The following is a 12,198-nucleotide window of genomic DNA, read 5'->3' as shown; positions in this document are numbered from 1 at the left end:
GCGATCTCTCAAGTTGCTTTCAGTTGTTTCTCTCCAGATAGCACCATTGGCAATGACTCAAGAATACAAAACGAATTACAGCAGAACCACTGATACAAAAGGGAATAAAGAAGAACAATGGGGATGTTTTTAGTGAACCACTTGCCCTGTTATAGACAGTTTTCAAAAGTTATTTTTATTATTAGTTTATATTTATACACTGTTACTTGCAAATCTGCTCTTGCTAGTACACACCAGTGACTCAGTTTGTAAAGCACTTCTCCATTTTTTATGCCCTCAAAGGAGTTTACAGTTGTTGGAGCCTCATGGAACTGGTTCTCTCTCTCTGTCAACCATGCATGCATGCACATGTATTTGATGTAAATATTTATTAATTCTCTCTAGAGAATACAAGTACAACAATCAAACAGTCCTTGAATGGCTAGGGTCCGACAGTCTTATTTTTGAACAATATGGAAGTGAAATGTTCTGTGCCCAGCTGTTCAATTTACATCTTTTGTTGTACATCAGTGAATTCAGACGGCCTAAATTAATTTTTAGGGCACTGTACATTTTGAGGTCTCTGTGTCACAATAGGTTTATCTGAAACAAGTATATATAAATGCAGTTTTCTGTATTGCCAAATGAGGATCCAGCAGTTATCTTTTTCAAATGAGTAAGATAGAAAATAAATAAATATCCTATGTGCAGGGTGGATTGTAAGATGTCCTGAGTATAGGTTGGGAAGCCAATGGTCCTGAGTTCTAAGCTGGATTAGAAGTCACTTTCAAACTTCGATAACAAAGTTACATATGTAAATCCATACTTAGGCATTATAATAGTCAGTATGTCAGGGCTGCTTAGAAAAGACAGAAAGCCTAACATGCTCCAGCCAAGTTTTTTCCATGGGTTGCTACAGTCTGCTGCATGATGTGCTGACTCTAAATCTGAAGTAGTTCAGAAAGAGAGTTTCCACATAAGCAAGTAGCATAGTGCAGCAGCAGCAGTGCAGCAGGGCAAAGCACTCAGTGCAGAGGACCCAATGTCTACACTACACACATTTTGGTGGTTTTGGAAGATAAATGCAGGTGTGAACTGACTGGAAATTCCTGAATCCTCAGTACTTTAAAGGTAAAATGATTATAAGCAAAGGAGACAATTGGAAAAAAGAAATGGCTAGAAAATAGGCCTGTGGCCAGATTTTATTTCTTTTTTTCCTCTGTGCATGAACTAAGCACCAGCAAAGGCTTTTTTTTTGGTGTCAAATTGGGTTGAAACAGACAATTTTGATAAAAACCTGGGGAGAAAGATTTGCCTTTCAGTGGGTAGCCTGGAACCGTCAGAGTGGTACCAAGGCTACCCAACTGGTCTTTTAACCATCCTCACCTGCTCCTTCATGGTTGTTTCTTACTTTTACTTGCTCCATCTTGTGCTTCATCTTGACTGTGAGCTCCTCAAGGCAGAATCTATTTCTACATATGTGAGAACCTTCTTGGTTTGGTTTTAAATATGACATAGTGGGGCTTCTGGATGCTGGCCCAAGGCAAACAGTAAACAACAAAAAACCTAACAGTAATCATCTTTAATATCCTGAGTTTCCATTACATTTTCAGCCTTCTCCTGCTCCCTGTTTTCAAAGCAGCTGGCCACCTTGGGAAATCAATGAATACATAGCCATTTCCTGCTTCTGTAGGTTCATTTTGTTCTGCTTGTAAAAATTGTACATGCAGTGGTCATATATGTGTGAACTCCAAATGGACAGAAAAGCTAGAGAAACTGGTATCTTATTCAGGCACATACATATCAGTAGTTATAAAATTTGAGCTGAAATTTGACAGTTGTGAGATTTTCTAACATTAGTATGGGACAAATAGGCTGTGTCTTCACTGGGGGGTAAGTGTGCTTTGCGGCATGTCCCATGTTCTGGTGCACCAACATGCTGAACATAGGACCTGCTGGAGCACATTGGAAGTCCTCAACGGGCTGCTAATCCTGGTTAGCTCTGTATAACAAGCAAAGTACAGCCAGGAACAAGAGGCAGGTACGGTGTGTTCCCATATCCCTGGCTGTAACCCAACTCTATCCCAGCATAAGTGTGCACTCCTAGATTGAAACACTGGAAACACAATCACGATCCAATTAATAATATATGGTGAAATGCATGTAATTGATGGTGGCAGCTAAACATGAAATGCCCAGCAAAGCTGAGGCACTTTCTGAAGCGGAATCTGGCCTGTTCCTGGGTTATAAATTTGCGTGTGCGGAAGAACTGTTTGATACAGAGGGTGTTTTGGGGAGGGAGGGAGGAATTTTATAGCTTCAAGAGGAGGGTTTGTAGTTTTTTGCATTTGTGTGTGTGTGTGCTTTTTTTAAGTCTCATTTGAGAGAAGTAGTAGGAGGAAATTTGTAAAGGAAGACCAGAGCATATTTAATTGTTCTGTTCCCACACTAGATTGTCTGGGCATAATAAACGGAACATGAGCCCCATGTCTCTAATTTGATACTTTGAAAGTCCCTCATTCTCTTTTTGCCCAAGGCAGACATCTATTCCCCTATTAAAGTTCCTCTAAAACTAACTAAGCTTAATCCAGGTTCCATTGAAGGCAGTGGGAATTTTTAAATTCATTTCACTGGGAACAGAAATAGGCCTCTAGGATACATCCTTGCATTATTATTTATTTCTTTTTTTGTCAGATTATGTCATCATAAGTACCTCTGCATTCTTGAGGAAGTAGCATGGGAGATAGGTAAAGAGTTTCACTTCCCAGGAAATCTCTCATTTTTTTACAAATCTAGAATGGGTTGGGGAAAAAACCTGGAAGACCACTCCAAATCTGTCCTATGACCAAAATGAGTTAGTACATTTTTTTGTTTAAACCCCTGTTGACATACACCTACATATCAAACCCAGTTTGCCACTACATATATCTTCTAGATAAAGTATCTTACAATACCAATCTGTAAACTTTTGCTAGAGGCTACCAAAAGTTTTTTGTCAAAAATTTCCAACCATTCCTGAGTGGTGGGAATCTGCTGGTGCAAAATTGCAGGGAAAGCTCTGACAGCTATGTGGAACTGGTTTGAGCAGCATTGGTTGCCAGGAACATGTCTTTGCTGTTGTTCCCACTTGTTCTCAATGTTACTGAAGTTGCCCTAGCACTGGCAACGTGTAGGTTAAAAACTACCTTTAAACAAAAGCTTAGTGTTTGAGTGGATTTAAGTGGTTTTTAAACGTGATCCCACATTGCACAGGTAAGTTGTGCTAGCTACTTTCCACCAAGATTTTGGTTTAAGCTCAGATCTGGCTATCAGCACTTGAAGTGCCTTAGGGGCAGGGGCAGTTCTGCTCAAAATAGAACTACTATATATAATCAGATGGTGACAAAACTGTAAACATTTGGGGGTGTCATGAAGTAGACTGTCGTTCCCAGTCCTCCACACACCAAAGCAAGTCACCTGCTTTTGGTGTCCTACAGACCCTCTTCTACTCAATAAAGCTACTGAAATAAAGCCCATGACAACAACCTGTGTCATACACTGATGTTACTCCCTTTTTTTAATTCCTCGCTCCCTGGATAGGGCAATACAGTGTGTTAACAACCAGGATGTCTCAGCTGATTTTGGTTTTGTCACACAGGTAGGCTGCGTATGATCTCAGTGAAACAAGTGGTGGTTGACCTGCTTCCAAATGTGTATTTGGACCAACAGGGCTAAAAATACAGAAACCAAAAGGGAAGCAATCACGTGGTGGACACAAAGCACCAAAGTACATACTGACTTTTCAAAATTATACATCCTTATATCCTCCAGAGCACAGTCCTATTTAGGTATCATTCCCATGTACAGCTCAGCTGTGGATTGTTTGAGGAAAAGACCTTTTACAGTTTCAGTGAGGTATTCAGCATAGAAATCTTTGGAATGCTTTCCTAAACATATAAATTGGCGGGACATTTTATATAGTTGTTCTCTGCTGCTATCCTCCACGTTTTCACTATAACTTTTTTCTTAATTATTTATGCACACTGTAATCAGTCTCTTTGTCAGGGATTTTCAAAGTGGAAAACAATTCATCAAATTCTGCTTGGACTATTTTTGGGATGTTAGAAAAGTAACAGTTATATTATTTAGCAAGGGATAGCCTGTCAAACTCCTGAACCTGGTCTGGCAGCATACTTGCTTTGCTTATGAATAGTACCTACACTAGTGTGCTTTGTTTACAGAATGAACTGTTCTAGAATGAATAGCTGAAATCTACTCGGGTACAAGAAAAGTCCTATTGCTTTTTAATAAGAGATGTTGCTGAAGTTGCTGTACATTTCAATGGGAGTTCAATACCTGGAGCACCTCCAAGATCTGGCTCCTAATTTGGAACCTGAATTACATTTAGTATCCATTTAAAGTGCAGATTGTTTTTAAGTTTGTCCACCCAGTTTTATCATGCAGTGCCTGCTTTTTCTTTGCAATTACTCAGAATCCACCAAACTACTAAAATTGCAGGACATGGGTATGCCAGTTAGCAGCAGCTGAATGCTTCTATTTACAGGGGAAAATCAGGTGTGCATTCCTGCAATTTTTCACAGAAACATACTTGTATGAATTAGTGTGGTTGTTTTATTACTTTCACCTCAAATATTTTCTTTAAACAGTTCCATAACATGATGGAGGTAAGACTTGGGTACAAGTGGTAAATTCTGAATGGCCTGAGATTTCTCTGAATGATTGATAGGGAAGATGTTTCTCTGCACTGCAATTGTCTCCTGCTGTGCAACCTTGGCTGTCTCACAAAAAATGAGGTTCCAGGAATACATGAAATACAACACAGAGCAACAAACCTCAGTTAAAACTACTTTCAATGCCATTCAAAGTGTTGGTTTTCATAATAAAGACCATCTAAGGTCTCGTCTCACTGGATGGAGGCCTGATACAAATGCCACTGCAGTGGGAAGGAAGCTTTGGCCATCTCACCCTCATTACACCAGTACCAACTTACTGCACTGGTCTTGCTGCTGGCTGCCAGGTAAAACCTTGAAGGCACAGCAGGAAGCTACTTCCACTGAGGGCTCAGACCTCTGAAACCCACTTCTTCTGACACTTCTCAGAAAGCCATACTTGATAATCTTTTAGTTTGCAACTTACCAATTAATTCATACAGGTGAACTTTTTTTTTTCTGCAGCATGACTTCCAAGGCATTAAATCCTCTTATTGTAGAAATATATGTACATTTACTTTTGTCTTTGGATAACCAGGATTGTATTTAATTCAGGTTAGATATCCCGATGCTCTGGTATGTTAGACAGCAGTGTTGCTACAGAGAGCTCAACAGTTACATCTGAGGAAAGCTTCCCATGTTTCGCATGGTTTCGTGAGGAAAGGAAATAAATTAAATATAGACCAGTAAGGGAAAGAAAATGGTTGATTAAATGCTGCTTTCTCAATTTCATGCCATAGGGGAGAAAAGGCAGTCACTCAAGACAGGGAAGAAATAGAGTTTCAGAGAATATTTGGATTTACAGTGCGACTAGTTGGCAGAATTTACTGCCACCATATACTGCTAAAGGCATAAAGCTGGAAAAAATGTATTCTGGCTGCCTATAGCAGCTATGATTTTCATGATGTCAATTGGGTAATTGGATAGTCCCATTTCCAAGGCCAATTCTCCCAAATACATAAATATGAAAATTTGAGATTTCTCTAAAGCTATTTTGCTGTTATTCTATTTGCTCTCTTTTTCAGTTTTGTGCTAGAGTTTTTCTTTTTTCGTGTCTGCGTAAGTAAGGTTTTTCTTACCTTAGTTCAAGTCGTGCATGCTATGTATGTATGTCTGTCTGTTTGTCATAAAAAAGTAAAGTCCCAGCTTTGTAAGTCCCTACAAGTTTCATTAAAAGAGATAGCCCAAGAGATAAGAGAAACCCTGCCCAGGAGATGGAAAACTACAGAATGTTATTTCCCATTATTAGACTGTGGAGAAATCACACAGTAGAGACTTTGTGAATGTGTCCACTGCAAAAAGAACTTTGGTCATTTGACTTTTTACGAAACACCAGGGAATCAGTCACAGGATAGAAACCCTAAGAAACTAGAATTTATGGGTTCCAGCATTAATGGAACTTCATACTATTCTCTTACTGTTAGTGCATCTTGGTCATATTTCAACCTATATGCATTCTTTTGTCCTTTTGTTTTGTAGTTTTGGCACAGATCAAGATTTCACTTCCCTTTGCAAATCTGAGACTAGCATTCAGAATGGATGTTGTCATCCATTTACAGTTCAGGAAAACATTCTGATACCGAATACTATAGGCAACAGCCACATGACTTGTACCCCATTGTCAACATTATTTGAGACAACAGTGGGCTTGTTCAATTCAGGAATAAAAGAGAAGGTGTCTGGGCTCAGCCCTGTGCAGACACCCATGCCCTGTTGTGGCAAACTCTGTCTGGCAGCGCAGCTGGGCGTGCAAAACTGCACCTTCCCCAAGAATGATTCAGTGAGGCTGATGGCATGGTGATAAAAAAACCTGTGTAACCTCACACACGCATTTTCTGTGGCGTGGATAGCATTTGAGTTTAATTTTTGAGGCAACTTCATATATATCCCGCCTCTGGCTTGACATGGGAGTTTTCTGAAATTCTCCCAACTCTGCTAGCAGTTAGTGGGATTCCTGTTCTAGGAAAAGCTCTGCATGTTTTTCCTCGCCCCACCTCTTTGGACCGGTACTATGGACACAAAATAAACACCAGTACTGAATGATAACACTGTCTGAAATCCCAGTTGCAAGTTCAAAGAGCATATGCTTCAGGGCATACAGTCACTGTTCAGATGCTGAGGGCAGTTGTTTTTTTCTCATGAATATGAATGTCCTGTTCAAAACAAATGTCGTCAATCTTTGGTGGCCTGGGACTGAAAGCAATTCCAAATTAATCTAGCAGGGTGGCAAGAGATCAAAAATACCAACAATATATGAGTTGATGCAACTTACTGCCAGTTACATAAACAAGGAAGGCATCGTAATGGAGTGGCTGATGGCACAGCCAAATACTGCTGCAGGCAGGCTTTTAGTACTACCTATCCATCAGCTGAGTAAGATTTTGTTCCCTTGCTTAAAATTAAATAACGAAATTAAACTAGCTGCAATAAAGACTGCACAGTGTAGGGTAAAAAAATAAAAAACTGCAATGGCAAAGATACACTGAAATTTATAAGGCGGAACTGAATATGAAAGCTCCTGGTATAAAGAAAGAAGACCCAGACACACAAAGCACTGTGTTAGGAAGCTGAGCATACAAGTTAAAAAACTGGTCTCACTGAAGACAGTGGCATGTCTTCCACTAAGTCATTCAAGTTCTAAGGTCAGCATCAGATTGGGGTACTTCCCTGTCTTTAGAAACCAATAGAACGTTTCATGGAGAGGACAGAATTCACCTTAGAAGCACAAAATACCCCTGATACTGGATACAGCATCCTATTGTATTTTTTTAAAGTAAGAAATGGAATTATTCTGAAAGTATTAGGAATGCTGGTTTCCTTTTCATGTTCCCTTTTTTCTTGGCGCAGGGTGAAATGGGTTTAAACAGCTTTAAGTAAGAAAAAGCAATAAGGATTTACACTGTTACCAGATGAAGAGTTGCCATCTTGTCACCATTCCTCAGTTAAATTGAGCTGGTTCTGCCGCAGGGACAAGCAGGTTAACAGCAGTGAGAATGTGAGTCCACCTGGTTTGCTGTTCAGAACAGGGCTGGTACAGTTGCATTTACAAACCAGTGAGTATAAATCTTTAATGGAAGTGGCAATCAAAAAATCAAAAAGAAACAGAAGACGAAAATTAACTTAACGAACAAAAACAAGGGAGCAATGTCAGCTTTCAAAGTGCTTGCTGGATGCTAGGAAGGATCATTGTAAATGGCTCAGTGACCTAATAAGTCACTTACCCACAGCTCCTGTTGACTTCAGAGGACTTTTTCCCAGATGAATAAAAGCTTCCTGGGAAAATACTTGAACCTAGCCAGTAGCACTAATGAGATAGGTCTGTAAAACTCTCCGTGCCATTAGCAAGGCACCTAGGAATATTAACAGCAATGGTGAGAAAAACTAGACATCACAGAGGATTCCAGGGGGTTTCCTCCCACTCCCGGACCATTCTACCCAGTTTCACAGTAGCATGTTGCAAAGCCTGTAAAAAGCAAAGCTTGCTTTTTACAGTGCCTAATGGAATGCCCCTGATCTCTGGTAAAACCAATAAAACTGTATTTTCATAAATAGGAAAAGGAAGTTAATCCCTAGAGCTTCTGAAATAATAATGAATTTTTAAAGTCTAGAATTATTTATTATTTGTATCACAATAGCAAGTAGAGAAGCCAAACAAATTGGGAGTGGCTTAATACCGGGCAATGTGCAAACATAGCACAAACATAAGTGAAATATGCAACCTATACAGACCAGACAGCCAGAGGGTGAGAGAGGAAACAGAGATGCATGTTAAATAATTACGACTTTCCAAAGCCACGTACATGCACAGAATGAAAACTAAGGGAAGTTACAGAAGATACGTTAGAAATCTAATTACCAGCCCCAGTTCTTGCAAGTGTAAAAAACCGCTATTGTTTGTGGGGTTGCATTTCTGTCAGAAAAAAGGACAATGAATGAAGGTATCATAGAGATTTCACTGCAGGCTCACGATGAAGCAACTGTATCACTGCAGCTATTTAGTGAAGTTCCTTTCTGATAGAAACAGTACTATTATCTGAGAAAATCTCTTTGGTTTTTCACTTGGTGAGCTTCTTTTGTTCAAAGATCTTTTTATTATGCAGAAAAGCTCTGAGCTACTTTGCCAAGTTCAGGTCTTTACATGTTGAGTGAGAAGTGACTGAGTCAAGAGGATACACATTCTTTTCCATTCTCCCCACACTTTCTTGGTGAGTGGTAAATCTGCCTCACGCTACTTGGTGAAAGAGCACCTCAGCTTGTGTTTCAGGTCTCTGGCTCTAATTTAGAAAAAGACATATGCTACCTATAAAGCCATAAGGGAGCAGGTATGGTGCATCAGCTTCCACATGGACAGTTATCAGGCCGTGTAGAGGGGCCTGTATGCAAAACGCGTGCAGATTCAGAGAGTTTGCTGGGACTTCTGGGTGAAACGTCTGCCTCTTCTGGAAAAAGCAAGTTTTTCCCTTACCTGGACTCGTTCACAAGGAAGAACCATTTAGAGAAACACTGGAAGGTGAATATCCCCAGTAGCTTCCTTTTTTAGCAGCAGAGAAGACAAGCAAGAAAGCTAGCCTTTCTTCTCCACCCCCACCACCCCACTCATTGGGCTGAGCTCAATGCTGGTGGTTATGACTGGACGCACCTTCAGCGTTGGTCATGAACAGACCCTTGCAACCGACTGAATGAGCAAAGCGTAACATGTTGCCTCTTGTTAGCTGAGCCACATTAACGGACCGTACTCCTGGTTCCTTGCCTGTGACAACTGCAAAACAAAACACATTTGCCTAGGCTGCCATCATGAAGGTACACAGTTGCCACAGGTAAGGAATGCCAGGTATGGTCAGCTAACGAAGCTCAGTGAATAGCTACCTTAACCACTTGTAATTGCTGGTCCACACCTTTACTGACATGTGTAAGGCTACACCACCAATCCTGTGGTGTTTATGAGTGTTATACCCACACACTGCTATTTAGTCACAGCTAAAGTTCATTTTATTGTCCATTTAAAAAAGGGAACAATGCAATTTCTCCCTTTTAAGAAGCAATCTTTTTTCACAGACACCATCAAAGCCAGCAATTATGGATTTCCATTTGTTGTGTTTGGTATGTTAACTAGCAAGCACTCTGGCCCACAGAAGAATGTCATTTATCATCAAAGGTTCATATAAATATTGAGTTATTTCTGCCTGACCATCTTTTCATGCTTTGGCATGAGGCCCTGAGGACAGCAGGAGAGGAAAAAGTTTTTGAAAGATAAAGTTCTTGCCTAACTTTGGATATGGAAGAAGTAATTAGTAACAGTAGTCAGTAATATGGGCAAGACTGTCACTGGGGAAAGAAATCAGGAGAATGGTCAGTATTTAGTCAGAAGGACACAAGAGAGATACTTGGAAAGTGCTAAAGACAGCGTGACTGCGCTTTTGAGGAACTAGCTGTAATAAAGCAGAGTACAAACTGTTGGTCAGAGCACATTTGTCCAACTCAGTTCAACTACTGAAGGCTTAATTGAGTTTATTTGCAAGCATGGCTGGCTCTATACACAGTTTGCTCTCACACAGAACATGACTAGTACTCTGTTAGTAACTATGGCATCTGAATACGTACCATTGCTGCCAGAAGCAGCCTAGCACATGACTGTCTTCTGACAAGTATTTGGCACATGCTTTCACAATGTAGATGAATCTCCTGACTCTGCTGCTGGACCTGGTTTGGAGAGGTTGGCTTCTTACAGGTTTATGCTACTGGGCTACACAATGTGCCTTTGGGCACTCCAGTATCTGTTGAGACATGTAGCAGGGGGGATGCCCGAAACTCTGGAGATGTACCAGAACCATATAACACAGAAGACTTGACTGTCTTGCACTGTGTCAAGGCACGCACTTGACACATCCTTGTTCCTTGAGAGGAACTGCTGTGGGGAACAGTTCAAACGGTGTGTTACCACAGGGTCTGATGAAAATGCCACAACTCTTTAGAATACAGTGGTACTCCTAATGTGGACAGTCCTTCCTTGGAATCGTTTATGTGTTAGCAGCTTTGGCCTAAGATTCCTGTGATGTTCCTGTGATTCACCTGCTCCTGCATGAAATCTGGCCAACAAAAGCCAGAAGCTCTTACATCACATATCTTAAATGCACAATATTCAAGCAACGTGTTGCATGGTGTTTCCCCTCTTGGTTTGTACACTTACCAAACCAGGATAATGTTTCTGCACAAGTTTTCTGTGCAAATATGCCTACTTGCAACATTTCCATTTAACTACACATCTTTTTGCACGAGCTCAACAGAATTTCTGTTAGTGTGTCTTCTTCAATATTTCTTCGCTTCTTCTCCCAATAATTTTTCAGGAGTCGAGTCCTGAGAAATGGAGCTTGAGAAAGAAAATGAACTTGTGGTTAGACTGACTGGATCTGCACCCAAACTCTGGATTAAGTTTCTGGTTTTACCACATACTATATGTATGACCTGAGGCAAGCTATACTGCCTCTTTATGCTGCAATTTCTCCTCTTGAAAGTGGGGATAATGATACTTTCTTTACATCACAGGATTCTTGTGAAGTAAAGTCCATTAACAGTAATGAGAAGTTTAAGCAGAATGGAAGCAACCATCACAGGCATCAGATGAGGGTGTTCATCATCTAAGCACCACCGGCAGGGTGCTGGGCTGGGACAGGTTTTCAGTGTCCCTGTCTGTGCAAGGGGAGATCAGTGGCTGGGCGTGCCTGGTGCAGACACCCCTCACACTGTGCCCTTCTGGAGACAAAATAGGCGTAACCACATCTGGTACCTCAGTGGGCACAAATAAAGACCTCTTAGAAAAATGTCCAAAATCGTAAAAAAAGAGTCTGGAAAACCAATAAAACCCAACCATGTTGTCAGTTGATGCAGGTCTTATTAACAACAAGAAATCTATATTGTTAGTAAGCATAAATGTCCAGGATTCATACAGACTAAAAACAGAGATCAAAAGTTTTTGAATGATTTTTTTATATGCTTGATATCCTTTTCAGACTATTTTATAACAGTTTGCAGATTTAGGTATAGGCCAGGAAATTTTCCACTCTACAACTGGTCTCTCCAGTCTCTTTCCCTGTGATACCATCCAAATTCAGCTTACTGGCAGCTCGTTAGCACTGCCGCATTTTCCTTTTTTTTAACCCATGCTGCTGAACCACAGATAATGTGCAAAACCAGGACAAGTTGTGCCCAGGTGAGATGGAGGAGGATGGCAGCCTGTCTCCATGTGGAGGACCGCAGCTCGACAGCACCAAGGTGTCACTGGGTAGAGCTGCCAGCTGTACCATGCCACCCAACGAGGAACACCTGATCTTGCACGTTCATCATGTTTCATATTTGAGTCATGCTTGCCTCCTTTAGCTATTTTCCCCCCTTTTTTCTTTTTAAATACAATATATGGTCCTGGGGAATGAAGCGGAGAGAGCTCTCTCCAAGAGTTGCAGTGGTGCCATACCTATTTTGAATCAGTAAATCAGTTACGGGTGTGGAGCACCTG

This window comes from Ciconia boyciana, chromosome 4 (assembly GCF_034638445.1).
Source record: "Ciconia boyciana chromosome 4, ASM3463844v1, whole genome shotgun sequence".
NCBI lineage: Eukaryota > Metazoa > Chordata > Aves > Ciconiiformes > Ciconiidae > Ciconia > Ciconia boyciana.
The sequence above is the reverse complement of the archived record's forward strand: the minus strand, read 5'-3'. Positions refer to the sequence as shown.